Here is a 27,568-nt window from a genome sequence, read left to right on the forward strand (position 1 = left end):
AGACAACAGGTCCTAGGAAAATGCAGGACACAGGTGAAGTGAAAAAAACAAAAACAAAAAAAACCCCAAAACCTCCTTCCAACAATTCTTCACTGTTCTGGGATGCAAGCCAAGCCTAGCCGCTGCACTGGGGCAGGGCAGAGGAGGCACTTCTGAAGGATGCTCCTTCTACATCTGAAAGATATTTCTGCATCCAGGAACAGTGTTCTGGTCTACAGCCTCCTGGGAGGGCAGTTTCCAGAGTTGGCAGCAGGAGTCAAGCTGAGGTCAGCTGCCAGCCTAGGGGTATATTGGTGATGGGGGTGGCACGCTAAGAGAATTTTTTTCCCTTAATGGATTTCTCAGACTTTGGGAGCGAAAAGAACCATTCAAGACAGTAAAATCCAACTCCTGAATGTTTCCGATGTGAAAACTGAATTGAGTTCTTGGTAGAAGGAGATACTAACCTTGACCAAGGTTACAACCATGGCCAAGCTTTGGGTGTCTTGATCACAACATGGAGGTCTTTGCAGGGCTGCTTTTCTCAATAGGGTTTCACTATGAAAGCATGTGGTAAGGTTAAATGGCCACCAATACTTTTTTAAATTTTTTTAAATCAAAATTCATTACTTCAAAATTCAAATATTGATATCCTGGGTGAGGATATAGGTTTGGAGGCAACTACTGGGTTAAACCACTTGCTTAAAATGATACAGCCCAGAAAAAGTAGGTACCAGGTAGGGCTGGAATGGAGCTCAGTGGGTAGAGTGCTTGCCTAACAGGCATGAGGCCTGGGTTTGATGCCCAGAATGGCATGAACAAGCTGTGGTGGCTCACACCCATAGTCCTGGTATTCAGGAGGTAGAGACATGGGGACAGAAGTTCAAAGTCACCTTTGACTATATATCGAGTTCAAGGCCAGCCTTGGCTACATGAGCCCCTGTGAGTGAATGAATGAATGAATGAATGAGTAGGGTGTCATTGCTTTGCTGTGGCTTATTCTGTTCCCCACATCAGAGGAAGAAAGGCAAGACAAAGACACATTCTAAGGGGTTGCTTGAACATACTTTCCCGTTGAGCACCTCCTAAGCCTTGGCCTTCCAAGAAGATTCTAAACAAACAATTATAAAGAGTGAAAGAGAAGCAAAACATCCCTCTAACTCTGAGGACAGAGAGGCTAAGGAGAGCAGGTAAGGGGATGCTATAGCAAGGCCAGACCAGCTGGTCCCATCAGCCAGTGTCCACTCTCAGTTTGCAGGGCACAGCACAATGCCTGGCACACAGAGGGCACTTGGTGTAAGAAGCTGAGCCAATGTATGAGTGAGAGCCCATGGGAACAGGAGCCATAGCACCAGTGCCTATGGTCAGGGCCTGTGCACAAATGCCATCTTGGCCCCCCTCCATCTGCTCAGGGGCAGAAGGCAGCTGGTGGGTCTAGAAATGCTGACAGAGAAGGACAGAGCTGCTAGCCCCAACCTACTTCTCCATGGCAACAAGCTGACAGGATACTGCACAGGAGACTGAGAAACAGGTTTTGAAATAATGATGCAAAACAAGACAACAGCCTTCCGCTTCCCAGACCCTAGCAGGGCAGGCACAGTCCTTAGACCTGTATGTCCTGAAGGGCTGTCCATCCCCTGTGCAGCCCGGGGGGGCCCAGTCCCTGTTCACTGTGACCTCTTCTTAGGCTGCAGGACACATTCCCTTTCTTTGTAGTTAATGCTTCAGGTACTGTGTCGAACTGACAGGCAATGCTAGGGATTGCAGCAGAACTGTCCGTAGCTTGGTCCTACAGTATCCACGATGTCCCTAGCTGTCTGCATACAGTGTAGCAGCCTGCAGTACTGCTGTCTGTGGCACAGGGATCAAGGGGCAAGAGCCGACACCACATAGCTCCTGTCTCCAATGTCTAAGTCCTGCCTCAGACACCGGGCCCAGCTGTATTTGCCTTTGTCTATCAGGAATGACTTAATTGCAGCTTCTCCTGTAAAGGCAAAGCCTTCTGTTGACATTTCAAATACATAACTTACCAGTCTAGTTTTTATTAGTCTTCTGCTTGCTTACTCTGCCCCCCAGTAGAGAGCCTGAGGTAGGGTAATGCCTCAATAAACGCCTTCTGATTAGGTCAATAGTACGGGAAAGCATTTAAGTCTGATGGCTAGGGACCAGCATCCTCCAGTGCAAACAAGTTCACTCAGCCCACCCTGCCTACCCGAGCCCCAGGGATCTGAGTGTCACTTCTGCTGAATGCCTTCATGGCCTTCCCAAAGCCAGCAGGATTTCTCTGCGGCAGCTCAATAGATGCTATCAATCGCAAGGGTGCGCCAAGCAGGCTGGACTAGGAACCCCAAGCTGGAGCCTAGCTTTCCACTTACCACCTGTGAGTTTAGACAAATCATTTCATGTCTTTGAATCATAATGCCCTTTTCTGGAAAACGGGAAACGCCCACTGCTTCGTCTCTAGTCTGCCTACCCAGGAAGTTGATATGAGGGACAGGAAGAGCTGTCTTGTTCCAAGATTTTAGAAGTCATGAAGCTCACCAAGTGTCACTTGCCCAGAAACATGTAGGAGGTGGGGAAGGGGTCTGGAGAGGGGAAGGGGTCACAATCTAATGCTGCCTTAATGGATCCTGGCAAGGTGTTCTTTAATTTCAGCAAAATCAATCTCACATCCCATTAAAATGAGAAGCCTTGGGGGCTGGCAAGATGGCTCAGCAGCTAAGAGCATTCACTGGCTGCTCTTGCAGAGGACCTGGGTTTGGTTCCTGTCACCCACATGGCAGCTTACAAATGCCTGTAACTCTAATTCCAGGGAAGACTAATGCCCTCTTCTGGCCTCTGTGGTCACTGCATGTACACGGTACACTTGCAGGAATGCAAAGCACCCCCCTCCTCCCCTGAAAAAGATCATCTAATAAAACAGAGAACGTTTTGGGGTAGCTTGTGGCATGTAAATCTCTGAGGTGGAAGGGGGTCCACCTTTGCTTATGGTCAGGTGTCACCCAGAACGTCTGAGGCAGGAAGTTAATTCTTACTCACCCAAAGGACTCTTTCAGTCCCTCAGTCCCTGCTAACTGGCACATCCCAGGAAGGCCACCCTGGCAACTGGCATAAGCTCACTATGGCACTCAGGGCTCGTGTCATCTAGCCTAATGGAACTACAGCAATGCTGCAAATGTTTAAGAAGAGGGGACAACTTGGATGGGGTTTGGGAAAAGTGGGATGGCTAGGAGCACAGGTGGCAGCGGAGAAGCACAGCAGCTAGCTAGGGCTGGCTGTGGAGTGGAAAGCCAGCTGAAACAGTCCCAAGAGAGACAGGAGAGCCTCGGGTCCCATGCTCAGGTGTTAACGGCTTCTGAGTTCCGTGCCCAAGGTGGCAGCAAGTGTTGCTTCTTTACTCTTCAGCGAGGATGTCACAGAGGAGGGGGGCTGCGAGGAGGTGATGGGAAATGCCCTCATCAAGAGCCCTCACCCCTACATGGTGCAATGCTTACTTCTTTGTCAGCACGGCTGGCGAGTATAGACCACTGTTTGGACAGATGCTATGGTGGATGCTGCAGTAGGGGCATCTTTCAGATGTAGTTAATTAACACTTAAGACGTTTGACTTTAAGAAAAGTGGATTGCCCTTCCTCGCGGGGTGGGCCGCACTCAGTTGGCTAAAGCTTGTAAATCAAAGACAAGCTTCCACAGAAGAGGGAGTCCTCTCTCTGGACTCCCGCGCTGAGACACCGCCAAGTCTGCAGCCTTCCCACTCCGGACTAGGAGGCACTGTGGCTTCCTCTGCAGCTTCTAGATTTGCTACCCTCTCCTGAATTCCTGTGGGACTATCCATGTCTCTCACCAGTCCCCCGTGCTCCCCCACAGATAGAGACAGAGACAGAGATACAGCCAGAAGTTCTGATGGGCCCTTGATAAATACACATGTGCAGTTGGATGGCTTCACCTAGCTTTCCTCATCGAATGGTCCATGGGACCTGAGGAGCAGGTTTTGCTACTCTTTTTTATTTTATCTATCTATCCATTTATTTACTTATTTACTTATTTATTTTTGCAGTGCGGATGTGGAGCTTGGTGAGTCTGACTCTAAAGCCACAGCCTGTCAGTCTCACCACTGGGCCATGACCAAGCAGACTTTCTCGCAGGAAAGCTGAGACAGGATTCCTGCCCAAAGTAGTTCTTCTATAGATCTTTCAGAGTTTCCCCCTTTCAGGATGCAGTAAACACCAAGGGGCCTAGGGAGTTTCTCATTCAGGAGGGAGACAACTCATGATCACAAAGCAAGACCCCCATTCCTCCCTGGGATCTGTCTCAGACATAGGGTCCTGGTCTTCAAGTTCTTCAAGGTTTTATCATGTTTAATCCGGGCCATTTAGCATCCAAGGATGTTGTTTCTTGAGTAAACCAATGCTTGGGCAGAAAACGAGCATCTTTCCTCTTGAAAGCAAGCCTGGATGCAAGATGCTCCAGAAATCCATTTGGCGGTTGCTGAGAGGCGGGGAGAGTGTGCAGGCTGCTGAAATGATGAGCCAATGGGGCAGTGCTAGGGACGACTGAGCAAGAGGCTGCTGCAGCTCTGCTTCCTTCAGACCCAGTTCCCTCCGTAGCGGTATCTTGTGCCTCGGTTCCTGGAGACCAGGCAGCAGCACTATCCTCTTGGGAAGGGTCCTTACAGCCCTCTTTCTTTACCCTCCCACCACCACATAACCAAAGCCTGACCCAGCACAGCTGACACTGGAGGCATTGTCAGGAAGTTTACTAAATGCTGGGGGCAGAGGGAAGGAACGCCACAGCAATACACACGTCCTCCAGCAAGTGGCTACCAAGAGAAGTTTCAACTCTCCTTCTTACGGCCAGGGACAGAGATGGCAGCCTGTGTCTCCCAGCATGAAGGCAAAGGCTTCAAAAACCTCTGACCTGTTAGCTGTGACGGATGGAGGGTTAGATACATTTCTTACTTTCTAGGAGTTTCAAATTGCATATCTATTAAGCAAGAAATCAGCAAAGAGATCATTCCTCTTGAGGCGGTTATAAGGAACAGGGACAACAACAAACAGCACACCTGAAGCACATCAGGGGAAGAAAACATTTACCTAGCCCTGTGTTGTGCCCGGTGCTGTGCCCCATGCTGTGCCCCGTGCTGTGCCCCGTGCTGTGCCCGGTGCTGCATATATACATCTGTTATTGTTCACAAAACTTTCATGAGATACACAAATACATTCAATCCACTTTAGAGCCAAAGAAATTGAGGAAGTGAGAAACTGAGGGGGTGAAAATAGACTTTGGATAAACCCAGGCTGGGTAGAGATGGGGTTAGCCCAGGTTGAGCTGCTCACAGCTCTGGCTCTGCAGCGAGTGCCACGCCTTCCCTCACACCTGCCTCCTTCTCCTCCTCCAAGTCCTCAGTGTCACCCTCCAAGCTCCAGGCACTAAGGCTTCTGAAAGGACGGCCTAATCGCGTGACTCCTCGATTCAAAAATCCTCCTCTGAGGTCAGGAGGAGGGTAGTGCTTTGCATGTGTGAGCAGGAAGCCTTAACTCTATGCACGGGTGTGTATGCGTGTGTGTGTGTGGGGGGGGTGTATATGCGTGTGTGTGTGTGTGTGTGTGTATGTGTGTGTGTGTGTGTGTTTGTGTGTGTGTGTGTATACACACAGGTGTGTCTATGCACCTGTGTGTACATGGCTGTGTATACGTAGGTGTGTGTGTGCATATGTGTGCACACAGGCGTGTGAGTGGAGGTCAGAAGACAGATTATTGGAGTTGGTTCATTCTATCTTGAAGATCTCAGGGATGAATCTCAGGTTGTCAAGCTTGGGAGAAGGTACCTTTACCTGCTGAGCCATCTAATTGTCCCTTGCCAACTGATGATTATTTTTTTCACGTGAAGTCAACGACTGTCTCTGAGACTGGAGCCCAGATATCTCCACCTTTGCCCAGATTTCTCCAAGTGGAGCATGCAGCCTTCCATAGAATCCCAACAGCTCTGTGATAGCGTTGCTCTCCCGTGATCTGATCTGTCTGGTGATACCTGGCTCCCATGCTACATTGTCAACACATCTGGGTGTGAAGACTCCTTTCTCATGTCTGAACATTTTAAGACCTTTCCATACATACGAAACCAACACCACACTCGACGACAGACGATCACCATGAGTTACAGTGTTCTAGTCCATCCAGTAAGATCAGTCTGTACTGGAAAGCTGTGCTGTGGATATATGTTCAGGAATCTAAGAGTCTTGGTACACTCAATTTGGAAAGTACTTCTCTAGCCTAAAACGGAAGTCTCTTGATGAAACAGAAGTCACATTGACTGATATATTTTGGAACTGTGCCAACCACTTTTTTTTTTAAATCTCTATGGAATCTCAAGAGTATTGGCATTTTTTCAAACAAGGGACAGGAGCTTGGGATATTTAAGGATACACAGGCAGGGAGAGGTATAGCAGAGGTTTGTCTCTTGGGCTGCTCCACTCTGTCTCAAGGGCAAGGACCATGGCAGGCTCATATCTGAGGTCTAGGACCTGACTTGGGGCAATGTCCAAGGGACATGGAGCTCTTTGATTCATGACTTACGCCCTCAAGCTTGTCCCTATCTGACTATTGGCAGCCGCTTGCCTCCACCACAAACACAAAGCCGGCACATGCTGAAGGACTTTGAGTAAAGCCCAAGGCTGTCAACAATGGTCCGTTTTTTTCTTCAAGTGTGGTGTCCCCAGAGGAAGTGGCTCCTGCCTGGGTTTGAGTGCTGGCCCTGCCAAGCCCAGGAGAGTCCATAAGAATTCTGTTCAGTGTGCTGCAGGGAGGAGCCAGTGGGTTTCCTCCCGAGTTTTGACTCAATCATTGGCCCCACTCCTTTCTCTTTTAATGTCCTTGAATCATTTAATTGCTCAGCCCTGGTGTCTCCCTCTGAAAAAGGCTCTTAGAGCCACATACCATACACACAAAGGCCTTCTAACCGTGTGCTCTGTAGGCTTGGATGGGCTGCCAGATACCACATCAATGCTGTCACATGCAGAGCCTCTGAGATGAGACCGTATTAGACCGTATTATGCAGATATGATTACAATAAGGGTTCTGGGGTAGGGGGTAAGCAGGTTGTTCTGGTTTATCTTGGTTGGCCCTAAATGGTACCACAGGTGTCCCTCACTTTTGGTGCTAGATTTGAATGTGGAGCCTGTCTATGCTAACACACTCTGCACTGAGCTAAAGCCTACGCCATAAGTATACTTTTAAGGGGAAGGCAAGGGGGGATTCGATAGAAGATGAGGTGATGTGACAGTTGGGAGAGACACTGGAGCAATGTGGCCACAGATGAAGAATACCAGTAACCACCATAAGCCAGAAAAAGCAAAGACTTGGTTTCCCCCTCTGAGGAAATCCTCTGAGGAGAGGTTGCAGATGCAATGAAGTTAAGGATGTGGTGATGAACCCCAGATGGACTATGTGACAAATGCCGGTGAGAGATGGATAATGGCAAGGAGAGAAAGCCAAGGGAAAACAGAGGCTAGGGCTTAACGGCTGTGGCCACAAGCTCAGAAACCTAAAGCCACTGGGAAATAGACAAAGCAAAGGAGTGGTCTACACCTTGAGCCTGCAGAGGACGCAAGGCACAGCTATCTGTCCCTTGGATTTAGGATGCTGGGTCTCCAGAAGTGAGTTCCTTAGCATGTGAGGACAGGGCTTTGGTGAAGAGCACTGTCCACCATACTCCAGGCCCCAGGGTTGATCTCTAGAAGAAGGAAAGAAAAGGAAGGGAGGGAAGGAGGGAGGAAAGAGGTTGGGAGAGAAGAAGGAAGATGTGGAGAGATGGGAGACATAGGGGATGAAGGTAATTTTTGGTGTAAGCCACTTATAATATGGTATATTATTAGAGCTTCCTGTGAAGCTAATTCATACCACTTAGCTCTTAACCTTGGCACACATCATCCCTTACTGCCTGCTTTACATCCTAGCCAAGAACCATGTGTGCCAGGATGTAAGCTTTCTCATTGTTGCAGGCCTACTGACTGGTATGGTGTCCACGGATGGTGTCCAGTGCACACCTTTGAAATAATCAATGAGATGCCCCAAGGATGGGCTTACTGGAGTTCACAGGCTCTATTTTCTCATCCAAGAAAGCCCCCAGCTGCCTTCCCTTGGAGACATCTAGTATCCGTCAGACCTAAACCTTAACGTCTCTTCTCCGTCTGTGACATGGGCCGCTCTCTCTGCCCCTCTTACCCACCCTGGCCCAGCATGCCTTCTTTCATTGTCCTCCAATCATGTCTATGTGACAGTCTCCTGAGAGGGAGGGAGGGAGGGAGAGAGAGAGAGAGAGAGAGAGAGAGAGAGAGAGAGAGAGAGAGAGAGAGAGAGATGCTTTACCTCCATGTCTCCAGTACCTAAGTCACAGGAAACACTACATATTCCATCACAGAAAGGGCAATCCCCTTACTCCCTGACAGACAAATCCTATCAGGCTGGGCCCCAAGATAAGCCTACATGCTCCAATGAGTCTAGAAGCCTGTCCCAGACCTGTTTCCAAACTCCTTGGAACAGAAGCCTTGCAGAAGAGAGCCCTATGGTGGCAGGGCCTTGAGGATGGCATTGCTTAATTAAACAGAGACTCAAGTCACTAGTGTCTGGCTCAGGCTGGGCCTCTGGGACCCAAACAGGCAACATTTCATCATTAGGAGGGAAGAAGATGACAAACTCTTTCCTGAGAAAACCCAGCAGGCGGTCAGAATTACTGGATGTGGATAAATAAAACCATTATTTCCAAATACATATTGCAGGCAGCAGCAAACGCATTCTCCACATCGCAGGCAGCTCTAAATTTAGAACTGGCAGTTTGACTCGTATACTGATTCCTAAAGAGAAAAACTAAATCCAGTGGGTAGAGGAGAACGGAGTGAAATCTGCAAATCAAAATGCAGTCTCACTCCGGGAGAGCAATCTGTCAGGAGAGGCGAGTGAAGTTTCACTGCACAGATTCAAGGTCTAAAGGAACTCCACATGGGGAGAGACAGGGACCTGCTGAGCTGTGAGACCTTCCCAGCACCTCCCCGGGTGGCCCTGGAGATGCAGAAGACCATGCATTCAAGCTGGCAGAAGGCTCAATGTGGAAAGTATCAGAAGATACCCAGGGGCCAAAGCCCCGGTACCTACCATGCAGGGATGCTGAAGTTTGCCCTCTAACCTGAAATGAAGGCATGGGTGGCTCTCACTGGACAGTGGACGAACACAGCCCACATCACACCTCCAGCGAGTAGGGCAGTCAGGATTTATCTTAATTAACTTCTACTTTGCATTCACAGAAATGTTGAAAAGCTAGCGCTGAGTTCTCCAAACTCCAATACTGGTCCCCAGTTTTCCCACAGTTCTCATGAGTTACTGATACAGTGGTCACAACTAAGAGACTAGCTGTGCTACATCACTACCAACTAAATGCCTGGTTCCTTGAATATCCCTTCCTATCCCACCTTACGTTAAACTGTCATGTACCCTTAGCTGCTCTGGGCTATTCATGTTTCTCCAACGTGCCTCATTTTTGATAATCTTGACAGCTTTGGCCACTTTTAGTGTTCCTCAGTTAAGCTGGGGTTATGGTTTAGGAGGCAGTAAGTCTATCGAGGTAAAGGACCATCTCTATCACTGACACGTCCAAGGCTGGCACACACGATGGCACATTTGATCACAAGTGTTCATCCTCATTACCTGGCCAAGACAGAACTTCTCTGAGAACTTCACCCCCACTCCACCCTAGCCCAGCCCCCTTTCAGGCTCAACCTTTTGAAAGAAAGCTAACACTTCCAGGAGGAAGGTCCTGGCTGGGCCCGGAAGAATGGGTAGGACCTAAGGTATCAAAGAGCAACCCAGGACAAGGGTACTGAAGTGCAGGTAAGGGAGAGCAGGTTCTAAGAATGGGACATGGGCAAGGTACTAGAAACAGGGGGTAAGAAAGCTGTAAGATAACTAAGCCTCAGCAAGCAGAGGATATGGGCCACTCCCCAGCTAGAGAGCGCTAGCTCCTCCCAGTGCCTCTCTGGATACACAGGTACCATTTCCTCGCTGAGAGATGGACCTCCAGCATCCCGGTTCCTCGGCTGTGCTTGGACTCCCAGAAGCATAGGCTACTGCAGATACAGTCTCCCTTCCTTTGCTAGTAACAGACTCCACATTTTACTCAGGGCAGCCACATGCCCAATTAAAAGGCTAATTTCCAGTCTTCATTACTGTGCTGGCTAGCTTTATGTCAACTTGACACAAGCTAGCATTGTCTGAGAAAATGGATCTACAATAGATAAAAACGCCTCCATAAAACTGGCCTGTAGGAAAGTCTACAGGGTACCACCATCATGATGAAGAATTGCTGTGAGAGGGCCCATCCCAAAGGAAGTGGTGCCATCCTTGCATGTGTGGTCTTGGGATGCATAAGAAAAGAGGTTGAATGAGCCACAGGGAGCAAGTCAGTAAACGGTACTCCTCTGTGGCTTCTGCTCCAGTGCCTGCCTCTAGGTTCCTGTCCTGGCTCCTCTCAGTTTTGGAGTAATAAGCTGTAAGGTGAAATAAATCCTTTCTACCCTAAGTTGCTTCTGGTTATGGTGTTTTATCCCAGCAATAGAAACTATAACTAAGGAAATTATAGTTACAGATGGCTCTAGACCAGGCTTGGGGTGGAAAGTGGACATTTCTGACGGGCGATCAGACAAGGGCCTCTTTTGTACCTTTCTTCCTTCAGTCTGCTTCCTGCCATCTTGGCCGGTAAGAATGCCTTGTAGACGATAAAGATAACAAAACAGAAGGTAGAATTAAACTAGGGGAAGCGGCGGATCCAGTCCATGTGTAAGGCACTGAGTTCAGTCAGGAGCAGAGAGAAGAGAGAAGAGAAAAGAGAGAAGAGAGAAGAGAGAAGAGAGAAGAGAGAAGAGAGAAGAGAGAAGAGAGAAGAGAGAGGAGGGAGGAAAGAGGAAGAGAAAGAAGAAGATAGCAGAGAGGAGAGGACAGCAGAGGCAAGAACAGAAGAAACAGCGAAGACGGGGGTGAGCGAGAGCCACTGCACTAACCTGCCACCCAGCCCAGGCCTCTCCCATGGGATGACTTGTCTACAGCTGCCATAACAAAGTGTCAAAGGCTAGGTGGCTGAAACCACAGAAATCAAAAAAATTTTTAAACAGTTCTAGAAGCTGGAGGCTAAAGACCAAGCTGCCATCTGAATGGGTTTCTGGGGAGGCTCGCAGATGGCTGCTTCTTGCTGTGCCCCCCTTATGGCATTTTCTGTGCACATACATGGGGGTGGTGGCTCTTTGGTGCCTCTTCCTATTCTTACAAGGACATGGGTCCTCTCTGATTAAGGCCCAGCACTTCTGATGTCATTTAACCTTCATTACCTCATTCTAGACCTCATTGTTCAATAGTCACATTTGTCGCTGGCCCTCTTACCTGCTAATTGGGGGGAGCACAGGAGGAGGAAATGGGCTACTTTCTTGTTAAAGCCATGATATATTTTTTGGTATCCTTTATCAGTGTGTACATACGATGCTTAAAGACAGACCTTCCAAAACCCAAGGGACATCAGTTTATACGTCTATTTTGATGGTCTTCCGATCAGAAAGTCCAAGATCAAACATCAAGACATCATCTTTTAGGTCATTTTAAATGCTGGCCTATTAGCACCATCCATTCTTCTGAGAAACATTCACTGCATATTTATTACACTCTTGATGCTGGGCTCTGGGCTGAGGCCATGGCGATAAATGAACACAGTCTTCAATGCCTAGATACTTATAGTCGTTAATGATTTACCTACATGAATTGTATCTCATTCCAAGGGCACCCTGTCATATGGTAAGCAAACTAGGATTAGAAATTGAGCAGGGCAGGAAATACAAGCGTGGGAGTTTATCTCTCTGTCACTATGCATCCTGACTGACCTGAGGTTCCTACCACCATGAGGAAGACTGTGAGAGAGTGAGCTAGTGCTTCATTTCTGAAGAGAATCCAATGAGTGCCCAGAAGTCCAATGAAAGCATATCTATCTGTCTGTCTACCTACCTACCTATCTACCTACCTATCACCTATCTATCTATTTAAACATATTCTACCCGGTGCTTCTTGATGCCTGAAGAGTTCTAGGAAGCACCATTTTCTGATGAAATCCTGATCAGTGATTGACATAGTTCATCAGCTTCCACAAACTAGACAGCCCATGGTTCCTGATTCTTATTCCAGAATACCCTGTTGAACATAGAGTGACTTTTTCAAATTATCGTAGAAAACGGGTGTGAGCAAAGCCAGAAAGCTCTCGAGTTTGGATGTCAGGTGGAAGAACAGTGAAAGACAGGACCACCAGGAAGCAAGGCTTTAGGATGCATCCTGGAGATGCTGTCTCCACGAGTAGCCGATAGAGTCTTAGGAAAGCTGATTTCAACCCCAGACTGACAGTGCTGCTTACTATCCCTGTAATGTTGGGTTTACAGCTTCAGTCTCCTCAATAAAATGGAAGACAGCATCTACATTAAAGCCTTAGTAAGGTACAAGCCTCGTATCAATGACCCACGGAGGAGGTCCTCTGAGCCAGCCACTGCACAGCACCTCTGTTCTGAGTTTACCACTTCATTCTCACCGTCAAGTACCATTTTGAAGAAATGAGTTTTGAAGAATTCAGAAACTGCTGGGTTCTCCCCAACACAATGACAAACCGTATCCCTTGATATTTTTGGAAGGGATATACCAGTCTTTAGAAAGTTCTCTGCCAGATCCTGCCCATGCAAATAAGCTGTATTGATACCATTCTGTAGCTGTCCATAGTTCTTGAAACTATGTGGCTCTTTCAGGCCTTTAACTCTTGGGATCTCAATGGGAGTCAGAAAAACTCAAAGAAAACCCCATTTAGATGCTTTTATGGTGAGAGAAAACCATTAAGAACAGAGGCATCTGATCCCAAATCCAGTGCCCAGGCGGGGAAGAAGAAAGAATAGAGAGTCAGTGTGGAATGGGTACGGAGTTTTAGTACCAGAAGAGGAAGGTGGTCAGGAGATAAGGATGTAAGTCCTCGGTAGAGTGTCCAGTTAGCACGTGCATTATATAAAACAAACAACAAACAAGAAACACGCAATCCTGTAGCTGTATGAGTGACCAGTGGACAACAACGAGACCATACTTGACACCATTAAACTGTGGGTCTATGTGCTGGACGCTTTCCAGGGAGATCTCTTGCCTGGCTGGGTGTGAGGGTTCAGGCAAAGGGGAGAGAGTGCAAGCAGGAAGGGAGAGTCGTCTCAGTCTCCTCAGCTGCTGCAGCCAGCTCCACCTCTGTCTCCCCTGAGGCTGTGTTGTCTCAGTCACTGCCCTGCACTGAGTCAGGCCCCGGCTGGGCCTACAAGGGCCACCAGCCAGCGAGGAGTGAGGGGGAGCTTCAGGTGGCATTTTGGAAGAGCAGACCTCTTCCCAAGTGTCAGTGTTATAGCTCTTATGACAGAAGCTCTCGGACACAGAGCAGTTCTCACACACCTTTATTCCTTCTGGATAGGATTCTTATATACAGTTGTGGGGCGGGTCAGGGTCTGACAGCAGGAACTTCTCATTGGCTTAGTCTGAGAGCTTGGAGATACCTTATCTGCATGTGGGAGGGCTTGGTGCTGCTCCTACATGACTGATGGCCACAGACCTCTCTGCTGGGGTAGGGGTGGGGGTGGGGGAGAGGCTGTAGCCAAATGCCTGCTGTTCCTTGCAGTCACCTGCTGGGTCACCAGGGTTTTAAGCCTGAGCTCAACCAGTGGCCAGGCTGCCTATCACAGCTCACCACCCCACATTAAACCTCGCACTTTAAATGGCTACAATGACAAGTGTGTGGTTGTTTGAATGAGAAACATGTCACAGGCTAGGTTCTCAATTGGTGGCACTGTTGGGAGAGGTGGTGTCACTTGCTGGAAGAATCATGTCAAATTACATGGGTGGGGTGAGGAGTTGAGGGGAGTGCTCCAGCCTGGCCCCACTTCCAGATCTCTCTGCTCCATGTTTGGAGTTGCAGATGTGATTCTCAGTTTCCTGTTCTTGCTGCCATGCCCACTGCCATGCCCCCTGCCATGCCCACTGCCATGTCCCCTGCCATGCCCACTGCCATGTCCCCTGCCATGCCCTCTGCCATGCCCTCTGCCATGCCCACTGCCATGTCCACTGCCATGCTCACCCACTGTGATCAGCTCTATCCCCCCAGAACCACAAGCAGCTCTGCTCATGGTTTCATTTACAGCAACAGAACAGTACTGGATACGGTGTGCTATCTTTTACCACCGTAAAAGTCATGATGATAAAACATCATACACACACGCCCGTGAAAGGGAGTAAAAGTCATGTATGACAAAGATGGAAAGACCCCAACAGCTCTGCAAAAGCTTGAAAGCCACTGGGAAGTCACAGTGTTACTTTCTATTTATTAAGCACACCGTGCTCAGGCCCTCTGTCTGCCTCGGCTGTTCCTTCAGCAGAGCCCTGCAAACCTTCCCTTTCTTAGACAGTTAGATGATCAGCCCAGGGACGCACAGCTTCAGAGCAGTGGAGACGGGATCTGAACAGAGCTAGTGCACTTCCTTCTGGGCTTTGCTGTCCCGCATGCACACATGAAGTAGATGTTTGCCAGGATGATGGCTCAGTGGATAAGAGCACTAGCTGCTTTTCCAGAGGACCGGAGTTCAATTCCCAGCACACACATGACAGCTCACAACTGTCTGTAACTCCAATTCCAGGAAATCGGATGCTGTCTGTTTTCTGTCCTCGGTGGGCCCTGCACACACATGGTGCACAGGTATGCAGGCAGGCCAAACACCCAGACACATAAAATAATACAATATTTTAAAAAATGAAAAACTATTGGGGGATTTCTTTCAAGCTTCAAGTTCTATTACAATGAATTAGGGCAAAGAGAGTAAGAAGTCCAATTTCTTAGACACTCTTTTTATGGCCAGGGCACAAAGGCAAAGCTGAACCTACTGAATAGGCATCCTGTTCCCTGGGACAGACATTCTGTTAAGAGGGAACTGGCAGGCCTTGAGGTAAGAGCAGTGGCAGCAGCAGGTTGATGCACAGAGGGGATGGCTACGTTAGACCCACAGTCCACACGTGGCTGCGAGGGCTTCAGAGGCAGCCAGCAGCCAACAGTGAACACTCAGCAAGCCCCAGGCACAGAGAGAGCGACTCAAAGCCTTTCTCCCCATAGTGTAGTTGTCACTTCCCAGGAGAGGAATTTTAAAAGGAAAAGGGAGGAAGAGGCTGAAGCAGAGAGGGGATTAGAGATTGTTGAACGACCCTGAATTCTGTAGCTTCAGCCCCGATCCTGGCCCGCTGTGCTGTTGGGAAGCACGGATGTGTGCAGGCTCGTGACTGCAGCCCTGCTCCCAGCAGGCCCCTGCTGCCAGCTTCCGCTCTTCAGTGACCTCTCCCATTACTGAATTTGGCCTTCAGTGGGAAATGAATTTGGGAACCGACTCTCGGGTCTGACAAGCAGCCAGATAACAAAGGTATCAGACCGGAGTCAGGGATAGGCACCTGGGGAATGCTGGTGCTGATCTCTCTCCACTGGGCAAACATGGAGATGTGCTGAGCTAAATCTGCTTTTAAAAGCAAAACAGCTCCCTCCCCTTCTTTTCCTTCCTCCTTCCCTATAGAGACAAGAGAGATGTTTGTAAATTGGTAAAAATAAATTATAGTAAGTCCTTCAAGGTTGACAAGAGGGGCTTTTAGTGAGCAGTAAGACGTGGCTAACCCTGGGCTTGCTCCACACGGTCAGCAGTAGTCCTCTACAATGGATTGGCAGGAGGACTGCAAAGGAGGGCTGAACTGTCCTTACTGAGTCCAGGCCTGCCTGGACCCCTGACTCCAGCTAAGCCCAGTATCCCTGAGACCACAGAAGTCTAGAGTGTATGGTGGTCTTGCTCACCAATCCACAGAAACTCACTACCCTTCCCCCATTTTCCTTCAAGAATTTCTTCTTCCAGACTGAAAACTGGGACTCATTTGTCTGAGCTAAAAGGCTATGTTATATGGAGCCACTTCTTACAATGAGCCCTTGGGACACTGCAGAGACCCTGGCTGGTGGTGAAGCCTTATAAATCCAGGGGCAGCCAACAATTTCACTCTACACTGAGCTTGCCTGCTCGCTTGCGTGGAGGGCCCGGCACTTATTTTTGGCCCTTATAAATAACACATTTTGTTATCTTGATTCTTCAGGCCTCCTTTTTAGCTATTTTTTTCCAGCTTTGGGAAAAACACTCTTACTGTACAAGGCAGAGTCATTCATAAATCAAGAGGAGATCAAGTGTCCAAAGCCGGAGTTCTCGGCTTTGGCTGGACACCAAAACCTATTAGTCAAATCAGAAGCTGTTCTCACACAAGGAGAGGAATCAGAAACAACCCTCAGGTTTCTTGACCTTTCACCCAGGAAGTCCTACTGTATGACCCTCATACACTACAGCCAACTCCTTACATGTTCATTACACTCTGTAAAATGCTGAGAACTCCGCCGTCAGCAAAATGCAGAGGTGACTGCCAAGCAGAACTTCCCCCTGGGCCTAAAGTCACGGCTCACTATATGAGCTCTTGGCGCTTCGTGTCTCATGTCATTCCCCAAAGAAGGCACATTTGGACCTTGAAACAGTATCCCATCCTTCCCTCTTCATGACTATGAAGACATTTTTTATCAAACACAGCACAAGGGAACCCAAAGTTACCCAGGATACAGTGCTGAGCTTGGAATCAAACAGGCCAGCCTTGAATCTTGGCTACCTAGGAAGGTCCTTTGCTCTTTCTAATCTCCAATGCCTCCATCAATCAACAGGGATGAAGCACTATTTTCACAATCTCTCTAAAACTATGATGTCCGGATAAATTGCCAGGGAGCAAGTTAGAACTCAGATTCCAACCCAGCAGTTTCTGGGCAGCTGGGATTCTGCTAACTGGTGCCTGCCAAGGCCACTGGCACTCGGACTCTCTATCAAGCATCAGGGAATGATGGACAGGGTGCTACTGAATCGTAAGGAGCTATGTCCGCTTCAGGTCTGGGCGCTCATCATTGCTGCTTTACCTCAAAACACAGGAGCCACTCTTTTACCATCCCCCCAGGTTGGTATTAATTTAGATTCCTTGTTAATAAGCAAAACCATAACTACTACCTAGTAAAATAAGGGGCCAGAGAAAGCAATCACCAACAACTCTTTCCTGTTATCAAACACAACACTTGAGGTAAAAAAAGTAAATGCGTAAACCGACAGTAGCAACAATAGCAAAAACCCAACATGATGGTGCACCCATCCTCAAAAGAGCACTGCTTCAAAGTTCTCAGGACTAAACCAGAGAGCTGACTTCCAGTGTGAGAGGGGGTTTGGAAGGGAGAAGGAAATCCAGAACACAGAATTGCTGAGATTGGCTCGGTGAGAGGAGGAGGGAGGAGACAATTCAATGGGATGACCAAGGAAGCCGGTGACAAGGAGTGAAAGGCGCTTTTGGGGTGGGGGGCAATGATCCTCGGCTTAGAGGGTACATCCTTGGGTGACAACTCTCTTGACAGTCCCAAGAAAACTACTTCCTGCTCTTGTCACCAAAACACTGATGCCCCTACCATGCCTGCTCAGCATCAAATGCTCTGACACCACGAGGCACACTCACATTGATCGCTGGGCCCGAGAGGACAGAGCTCTATCTCATTACCTCTTGTCTTCCCGGCTTGGCACAGGGCCCTGGCCTGTAATGGGCACCCAGAGATGACATTGATTGAATGCAGGAGGAGGAGGCTATCAAAGGGAGTGTGCCAACCTCTCCTCAGGGCTTCTCTCTCTTAGAGCGATCCATTCATTCATTTAGCAGACACACATTTTTCAAGTGTGAGCTCTTAGCCCTGCTACCAGTTTTTTGGTTTTTTTTGTTTGTTTTTTTTTTTTTTTTTTTTTTTTTTTTTAGTGTATTTTAGTCTAAAAAACACTTCAAATTTCCTTGATGTCAAAGCGGCTAACTTTAATGACATATAATAATATGTATAAACTTAACATTTTTCCAATGCGCTTTTGTATTTTCACGTAAGCTGGTATGATGGCTATTCTTGGTTGTCAACTTGACTACATCTAAAATCAACAAAAGCCCAGGTGGCTAGCTAAACCTGTGAGAGTTTTGTTTGTTTGTTTGTTTGTTTTTTGATGAATCCATTTGAAGTGGGAAGGCCTCACTTCTAATTTGGATCTTTGAGGTGGAAGATACACCTTAAATCTGTACCACACCTTCCGCTGGCTGCCTTTACAAGGGTCACAGAAGAAGGAAGTCCCCAATCTCTCTCTCTGCTTGATGGCTCCTGCTCTCACTGGCAAGTCCACTCCTTCACTGGCTTTGGAGCCTACTTCCCCAGGATTCCAGCGGATACTGAAGACCAACTGAGACCAGCCTCATGGACTGAACAACTTCTAGACTCTTGGACCTCCCATTCATAGGCAGCTATTGTTGGATTAGCTGGACCACAGCCTGTAAGTGACTTTAATGAATCCCCTCTTCCCCTGATTCGTGGGCTGGAGAGATGGCTAGTCGTTGTAAGTGCTTACCACTCTTACAGAGGACCTGGGTTTGGCTCACAGCATCCATACTGAGCAACTCACAATGATCTACAACTCCAGCTCCAGGGGATTTGACACACTTTTCTGGCCTCTGCAGGTACCTGCACGCATATAATGCACATTTTAAACTCATGTAGGCAATACATATGTATCTTAATTAATTAATTAATTAATTAATTAATTAATTAAAAAGCCCAATTCCTGACCTTTGCCTTCAGAGCTTCTTAAGCAGGTACAGGAAACACGCACTGAGATGTTGCTTGGTGATTCCAAGGCAGATGGGCAACAGTCTCAGGCAAGGTCTGCACTGACTAAGACCCAGCCCAGAGCTCCCTCAGGCTGGGTGCCCAGTTACTCTCAGGCTCAGCATGGCAAGGGGGTTATCTGAGGTCTCTGGTTCCAGGGTCATGGAATAGGAAGCAAGTCACATACACAGCACCTTTATAGGGCCTGGCAGGAAACCGGAACCAGAGACAGTTGGGTAACGAAGCCAATCCCCAGATCCTATGCATAAAGTTACCACGGCAGAAGAGTGGCTGGTAAATGGTCACATTCCCGAGGTCCTCAGACCTGGAATTTCAGGCTCTAGAGAATGACTGAGTACTCTACACCAAAGGAACAACAGGATAACCATGAAGCACCCCAGGGTGGGTGTTGCTGGAGGTGTCTGCTATGCTCATTTTGGATCTTAGCCCTTCTTTCCCACTTGGAGAATGCTCAACAAACAGAGTACAGAGGGAGACGTCAGTAAGGAACAGTCAGAGACAGTATGAGTAGATCTCACTTTCCATCCTTCTCCCCCTCCAAGTCCTGCTGTCTGAACCTCTGCGCTCTTATCTGCCAGCCCTGCCTTCCACCCTATTGCCTACAGTCTAATGACTTCCAGTCTCCCTTCACTTGAACTGTAAAAGCCAGCCCCCTCTGACTCTTCCCTCAATTTACCTCTCCAAGAAAGCCTCAGTCATCCGCCCAGCGTACAATGTCATTGTCATGGTGGTTTGAATAGGAATAGCCCCTGTAGGCTCACATATTTGGACTCTTAGTCATTAAGGAGTAGTGCCACTTGATAGGGTTTAGGAGGTGGGATTTGCTGGAGGAGGTGTGGCCTTGCAGGAGGTGTGGCCTTGCAGGAGGTGTGGCCTTGCAGGAGGTGTGGCCTTGCAGGAGGTGTGGCCTTGCAGGAGGTGTGGCCTTGCTGGAGGAAGTGTTCACTGGGGATGGGCTTTGGGGTTTCAAAGGGCTCAACCCAGGCCTATTGCCTTGCTCTCTTCCTGCTGCCTTCAGATCTGGACATAGAACTCTCAGCTACCATGTCTGCCCGTGAGCTGCCATGCTCCCCTCCAGGAGGATAATCGACTAAAACTCTAAACTGTAACCAAGCCTCAGTGAAATGCTTTCTTGCAGAGAATTGCCGTGGTCATGTGGCTCTCCACAGCCATGCAACAGTAACTGAGACAGTCATGGAGTGTGTCGACGGAGAAATCTGTTTCTAGCGCAGGCCCTAGCACTAGCTGTTGGATCCGGAGTTGGCAATTCCTCCTCTGGAACCCAGTATCAGAGCTGGATCAATCACAGCTGAAGTCTTTACTAAGCCTAGGGCTTTATATTGCGGCCTGTTTTAAAAACTATTAGTGACATTTTACTGCCTGTGGACTATGTGAGTGCCTGCACTTAGATCTGAGCATAAGACTCTGTGTGATAAGCAGGCCCCTTTTGCTGGAGAACCAGTCACTTTAGTGAGACTGAAGCTGCCCAACATCTGCAAGTGTCCCAGGAAGCTTCTGCTTTTTCTTCACTTTTCACAGACTCTACCTACCAGGACGTTCATCATCAATGCATTGTGCAAAGGCCCAATCGTACACAATCTCTGTGTTTTCCTTTCCTGGTCATAACCTAAAAGCATTTTCTTTTCCCCCAGAATCCATAGGAGATCCTCCCAGGTGCAACCACAGCACCTCTGGGCCTGGACCACACTAACCCCAGAGGGCAGGGCTGGCATGTGTCTTCTACCTGCTCAGCACAAAGTCCCACCCAGACAAAAGTTTGACCAAGAGTGCTCAAACAACGTCAGAAAGAGGATGATCCTATTTTAGTTAGGTCCCGAGTTTCAGTGGCAGCCACAACCAAAAGGGTCACATGTTGAACAAATTAAGTCCCCAGGCTTGGAACAGGGGTTTTCTTGAAATCAGCCATAAGGACGTTAGCCAGGAAAGGGCCACAGATCATGGAGAAACAGCATGCTCATGAAGGCCTGACATGATTCTTACTGTCAGTAAGAAAGGCAGGTGACCAGCTTGGTGGCTTCAAGGTGACTGAGAGCATCAGACAGCTGCAGAGCACACCCCTCATGACTCTGAATTCTGAGTCTCAGAGACTGTGAAGGAGGGAGGCATACTTCCCGTCTGGGTGAAGTTGGAAGAGATCGCTTCCTCTGATCACTCCTGGCTTGGACCTGTACCACTGCTGCATACTCTGTTCACTTGGGTCACAATCAAGGGCATGTACGCGTTAGCCCAGGCTAGACCATCAGTTCTGTCCAAGAGGATGTATCTTGTTCATCTTCCTCTCTTCCCCAATGCCTCACACAAAGCCCTGTTCATAGCAGATGCTAATAAATATTCTCCAGATAGAGATTCACATTTAAATCAAACTGACTCAATTTCCAATTAAAATCCCTAGTCAGCATGATGAGATTTAATTCACTTTTCCCTCAAAAAGGACAATCTTGCTGTTTAATACAACCTAATACATTTTCTTCACAACTCTGAGGCAGACACAGGTTCTGTTTTTAGAAGGCAGATCTGAGATGTGGAGTCGTGATTGTTTTTGCTATTTTATGTTGATAAAATTGAGGCATTTCAGAAGTGGGTGATGATGTGGTTTGCTGGGAAATGTTCTATGTTCCGTCCTGGAATATTCAGAGGAGTGGAAACAGCCGCGTTTTAGCAGAGCTGAGAACTCAACAGCAGCCTTGGGACCCACATTTTATGGTCAGCTGGTTGGATAGATAAGTTCTTCCCCATGTTCATTTATTCAACCAACCACTGGGCACACCAGCCTGTGTGGGCTCTGAGCATCCCGAGCTGCCAAGATCATCATGGCTGTAATTAGTTCAAAGACTAATGGCTACTTCCTGACTCCTTTACCTTCTACCCAGGAGTTAGACTGCCTCTTTCATTTACTCAGACATTCCACTTCCCTACCATCCAAGGACTGCTGGGCTTCCTCAAGAGCCATGGACTTTCTGTCTTAGTAGTGACCAGGCTCAGACTTTCACCTCTGTGCCAATGGTTAGCCCTCCCCTTGTGGCGGGGGGTCCTGGGTTTCCCCACCGCTCCTGTTTTCCACTGTCTTATATGATGTAGGCAATCTAGAGTGGGAGCTAATGAAGCAATTCAAGGAAGAATGTGGTCTTGGATCTCTTTAAGCAGATTCACAGACTCATGTTCTTTTGGGAATGCCAAATGGGCCTCATCTCCTGCCAATTCCACTTCTGACTGGAAGTGGCTACCTGGAGTGCTGTGTGGGGGATGTTTCCGTGGCTGCATCCAGATTCCGGGGGTGGGGGTGGGGAGGAGGGAGGCTGCTTAGTGTTCTGCGGTAGCGACTGGCTTTCTATCAACTAGACACTGACTCTAGGATGCTGGTTAGTTTCTAGATTAAGTCCAACACCTCTGACACGCCAACTGACCCCCATAAACACACACACACACACACACACACACACTCACACACACAGACACAGACCTACAGACACATACACACTCACACACACAGACCTACAGACACACACACACACTCACACAGACAAACATAGGCCTACAGACACACCACACACACATACACACACACACCTACAAGTCCCTCACCGGGTAGTCAGCACTCGCACACACCAGGCTAAATCTGCTCTGTTACAATCCAGATTGCAATGTTTCCCAAGAGGCATGTATTAAAGGTCTGATCCTCAACACATAGTGCTGGAAGTAGAGGGGGGCAGAACCTTTAAGATGTGGGTCCTAAGAGAAGGAGAATAGGCCCCTGGTGGTCGGTCCTTGAGGATTAACAGCGGGACTCTGCCGAGTCTCTCTTTCTGCTTCCCTGCTGTAATGTGCTAATGTGCAATAGTCTCAATCCAACAGGGCCAGCTGATAAGTTACTGACGCCAAAGCAAAGCTTTACTATTATACACTCTTGCGTCAGGCTCTTTGTTACAGTGACAGAAAGCTGACTGATGACATGCCAGCACATAATCTCTATCTAAGCCACAAGAGGTATTTACAAATCCCTCCTCTCTTTATCAGAAAGGCTCTCACTATGTAGGTCTTACATTGGCCTGGAACCACTATGTATTATAGGTTGGTTCCAAACTCACTATCATCTGCCTCAGCTTCCAAGGTCCTGAGATTCTAGACATATGCCACCAGGACCTGGCTCTATTTCTTGGACACATGTTATGGTGCTTAAATATGTTTGGCCCTATTAAGAGGTGTGGCCTTGTTGGAGGAGGTGTGGCCTGTGGTGTGGGCTTTGAGACCTCCCTCCTAGCTGCTTCGAAGTCAGTCTTCTCCTAAGGACCTTCAGACCAAGATGTAGAACTCTCAGCTCCTTCTACACCATGCCTGCCTGGATGTTGCCATAGTCCTGCCTTGATACTGGACTGAACCTCTGAACCTGTAAACCAGCCCCAATTAAATGTTGTCTTTGGTTATGGTGTCTGCTCACAGCAGTAAAACCCTAAGACATGTGTCTTTTCCCAGGATTCTGAGCCTTTACAAATTCTGGAAATTGTCTTTTCTAGGATGTTGTCTGAAGACTTTCCACAACATTAGGAAAAGCTAACTCTGTCTTTTGAGCTCCCACCTTCCCTCCCCTTTGCTTCCAGATTCACCTCTCTACATCTGCCTCCTGTGAGAGACAAAAGAATGGGACTGGGTTGCCTCTAGGGACCAGGCTGCCTCTACTCACTGCCCCCCAGGAGACTAGGCCAGATGAGGCCCTTGCCAAAGGACTGCTGGATGAAGAATTCTTTACGATCTTTCCCCCTTTCACCTCCCTAAACTGTCTCTTAGAGGTGCGAGAACTAGCCTCTATCTATAGTCTTCTGCCTGGCAGTCAGGTCTACCACCTCGAAAGTCCACCAACCACGAGGAGATGCCCTCTCACTCTTCCTCATCCCCAGTTCAGACCAAAACCCAGGTGTCCCTCGGATCTACATTAGCTGGACTGATCAGTCGATGGCTTCCACAATGTCAACAATTACCAGATGTTTGTTTCTCTCTCCACGCTGGGCCCCAGTCTAGGCCACCGCCTAGTTCCTTGGATAGTGACAACTCCCTGTCACCAGTCCTCGGGCTTGTGCCATAAGCACCTTACTCACCCAGCTATCTCCCCTGCCCACATGGGGTCCAACCATGGGGCTCCCATCTTCCTGTTACATATTCTCCTCAGTCACCACACAGAAATCAGCAAGCGTGAGAGTTTTAAACAGAACCCAGACCAGGGTCCCAGGTCATGCCCGTTCCTAACTCCTCACAAAACAGTGTGACAGCATGAAAGCTCCCAGCCTAGCATGGCAGGAAGTTAAGTCCCAGAGCACAGGAGGAAAGTCCCAGGGCGGAGAGGGAGGGTGGGGCAAATGTCAGGGTTGCAGTACTTGAGCCAGCAAAGGACAGTGTCTCCAGGACTGGCAGAGGACCTAACAGACAGCATCTGACAGAGCTCAGACAAGGGATTTGAGTGGCCTCTGGGAGGGAGGGGCAAGCCCAGTAGAGAAGCTATGGAGAGGACTCAGCGTGAGCTCAGTTTCTAAATGTAGTAGTGTGTAGCAGGACAGAGGGGATCTAGGGAAGGAAGCAGGCCTGGGCCAAGCCCCTCCCATGCCAGGCTCTGTGCTGAGCAGTGTACACACAAGGCCCCACTCAGTTCCTAACCAGCACCCTCCCAGGGAGCCACACTCTCACATGATGGGACTTAGGGAAAGTCACCTTAGCACAGGGTGCTTGCTTGTAATCAGGCTCTCCTTGCAGACCTACTGTGAGAACACAGCGAGTCACAGTGCAGACCACCTACTGCTACACTACGCACTTTACCTTGACCAGCTTGTGCAAGGTCACATGGCTACTCAACGCTGTTTTCACTGTGTCAGGCTAGGATGTGAGAAACGGTGTTGTCAAGGGTCAGACGCACAACTGCACCCTGCGCAGCCATGATCTTAATGTGAACAGAGGGGTGGGGAAAAGCCTACCATATGGAGCCTGTGAGGATGCTGGGTGGAAAAAATACCCAGCAATGAGAATCTCAAGTGCATGGATGGATGTGCCCTGGAAAGCTGTCGTGGATGTCCTGAACAGGAAAAAATGTCTTCAGGTTGGCTTGACTCGTGTGCTAGGTGGTGACGTAGGGACTTGGATCCTTGCTTGGGGTGTCAATGATTTTGCAGGCAGCAAGCAGCCTCCAGTTTTCAAGGACTGAGCCAGCAGGGACCTCCTAACATAGAGAACTGTGCTTCAGGGGAAGTAACTCCTCAGATCCTCTTTGGAGAAGCAGTACTGGGAGGGGCATGGACTGAATTATCCCAGGGTCAGATTGCAGACAGTGGCCGTCAGCACCTGAAAGAGTTCCTTCTACGGAAGCCAAGCCAGGTGGGCTCTGGACTAAAAGAGTGTCAGCCCGCGGGGAGAGACAGGACAGAGTGTCCTAGTCATCCGGGTTGCCAGGGAGTTGACGAATGCCTTGCATTTGTGCTCTTGGGAGCCACGAATGTTCTTCTTCAGAGCATGTGACCCCAGCCATGCACACGCTCCGCAGAGCTGCCAGCTGCTCAAGGCCCCATGGGCTTCTCCACTTCTTGCATTCTGGCTGATGGTTACAGTGCTGAACTCAACTGACCCCCATAAACACACACGCACACACACACACACACACACACACACACTCACACACACAGACACAGACCTACAGACACATACACACTCACACACAGAGACCTACAGACACACACACACACTCACACAGACAAACATAGGCCTACAGACACACCACACACACATACACACACACACCTACAAGGTTGGGTAAACTACGTTCAACAGAGAAAAAGGCTCAGTAAGTGATTTGCTGGTCACAGAGCAGGAAGCATGGAGTAAAGATTTAGCCTCCCTCCTCTGATGTCAAGGGTGTACTAATTCTTGCATAAATTCAGCTTACTTTTCAAGATGAAAAGCAATGCCACAGGGCTGGAGAGGAGGCTCAGTCAGTAAAGTGCTTAGAATGAAAGCACAGACAACCAGATATCTAGGCAAAGAAGAAGAAAGGAGGAGGAGGGGGAGGAGGGAGAGAAGGAGGGAGAGGGGGAGGAGAGGGGAGGGGGAGACAGGAAGGAAGGAAGGAAGGAAGGAAGGAGGGAAGGAGGGAAGGAGGGAAGGAGGGAAGGAGGGAAGGAGGGAAGGAGGGAAGAAGGGAAGAAGGGAAGGGAAGGGAAATAGCTAGATGTTCCAGTGTGAAGGAAGATTCCTGAAGCTTATTTGACAGTCAGCTTAACTGAACCAAGAACAATGTGAAACCCTGACTCAAACATTCAGGTAGAGAGTGATAGAAGAAGACACCCAATGTCAATCCCTGGCCTTCACGTTCAGGTGCACATACACCTGCAGGTACATGCATGTACACACAGGAACGCATGCACACAAACATGTCTACATAGGCCATGCATACATACATGTGAACACAAATAAATATAAAAATCAAAGACAAAATCAAAGAATCTTAGGGGAGTGGTTTTTAGTCTACCATTTACCCAGCAAGATCCTGGAGTCTCCCCACCCCACCTAACACCTGTCCCCAACAAGTCACCATGTGCTCCGGCTGTAAGGAAGCCTGGGCTCCACAGAGTCTGGAATGCCAGCTTCCTGAAAACCAATATCTTGTGTCAACATCTTCTCCCTTCACTACACTGTGCAGGGCTGTGCGATGGTGACCACCACGCTGGGTTCATTAGCTCTTGAGCCTGGGTTTTCATTAGGCAAATGATCCTCATAGACATCGTGGGTCCTGCCACGGGGTGCCAGGATGACTGACTCCATTGCCCATCCGTCCCTGCTCTCCTGGCCACTCTGTAGGACACAGATTCACTCTAACATTTACCTCCCTCACCTACTTACCTGGGCCAGAGAGATGCAATCATCTAACAAACCAGACCACACTGCCTAGGGGAGGGGATGTAGGCACTGTCCATTGGGACAGGCTGAGGAGTGGCAGCTGTAGAGGGAGCCCCAACAACCCCGTGTCCTGCAGACTTAGTATTCAGAAAATCCCCCTCACTTGTTTGGTCTTTCTAAGATCACAATACAGTCAGATTAGATGGGTGTAGGGTTATCACGCCCAAGAACCAGAGGTCTTTTCTGGCTTGACATCATGTCTTCAACATGTGCATACATATTTAATACCAAGTGTCTTAATTAAGCAATGGATAAAGTATGCATATTAAACAAAACTATCTCACCTATACATGTGAATATGACATCTAAACATACAGAAGTCTGTGAGCTGCTTCCTAGGAGGAAGACTCTCACCTAGGCTGTCCACACATCTCCTTAGGCTCTTCTCCAACACCATCCTGTTTCAAATGGTCAGGTAAAGGAAGAACCGGAAAGGGTAAGAAGCAAACCATTGTCCTCAGACCAGCAGAGGTGGGCAAGCCTGATGTCCAAAGAGGTTGATGCAGGTTAGCCTAGTTAAGGACATCCTAAAGTCACCATGCCCTCCAGTGAAATGTGATCAGTTTCCAATCATAATTTTTTTCTACTCAAGCTTAGTCACCTTCTATATTAAAAAGATTATTTTTCCGCACTCCCATGTGTATATGGACAGCAAAACTAGACTCGATGGGTTATTAAAAAGGAGGAGGGTGTGAAGTTGGGAGAGGCGGCTCCCAGAGGAGTCTAGGGGGAGAAGTAGAGAGTGACTATGAACAAAATACATTGTATGCATGTATGAAACTCCCTCAGAACCAATCAAA

The 27,568-nt window shown here is 48.5% G+C and overlaps 1 protein-coding gene across 7 annotated transcripts in view; it reads right to left on the reverse strand.

Moving 5' to 3' along the window:
- The window catches only part of Sergef (secretion regulating guanine nucleotide exchange factor), a 199,738-nt gene that overhangs the window by 14,811 nt on the left and 157,359 nt on the right, over positions 1-27,568 (reverse strand). The gene's annotated exons all lie outside the window — the stretch shown is intronic.

The sequence above is a fragment of the Mus musculus genome, chromosome 7 (genome assembly GCF_000001635.26).
Source record: "Mus musculus strain C57BL/6J chromosome 7, GRCm38.p6 C57BL/6J".
Lineage (NCBI taxonomy): Eukaryota > Metazoa > Chordata > Mammalia > Rodentia > Muridae > Mus > Mus musculus.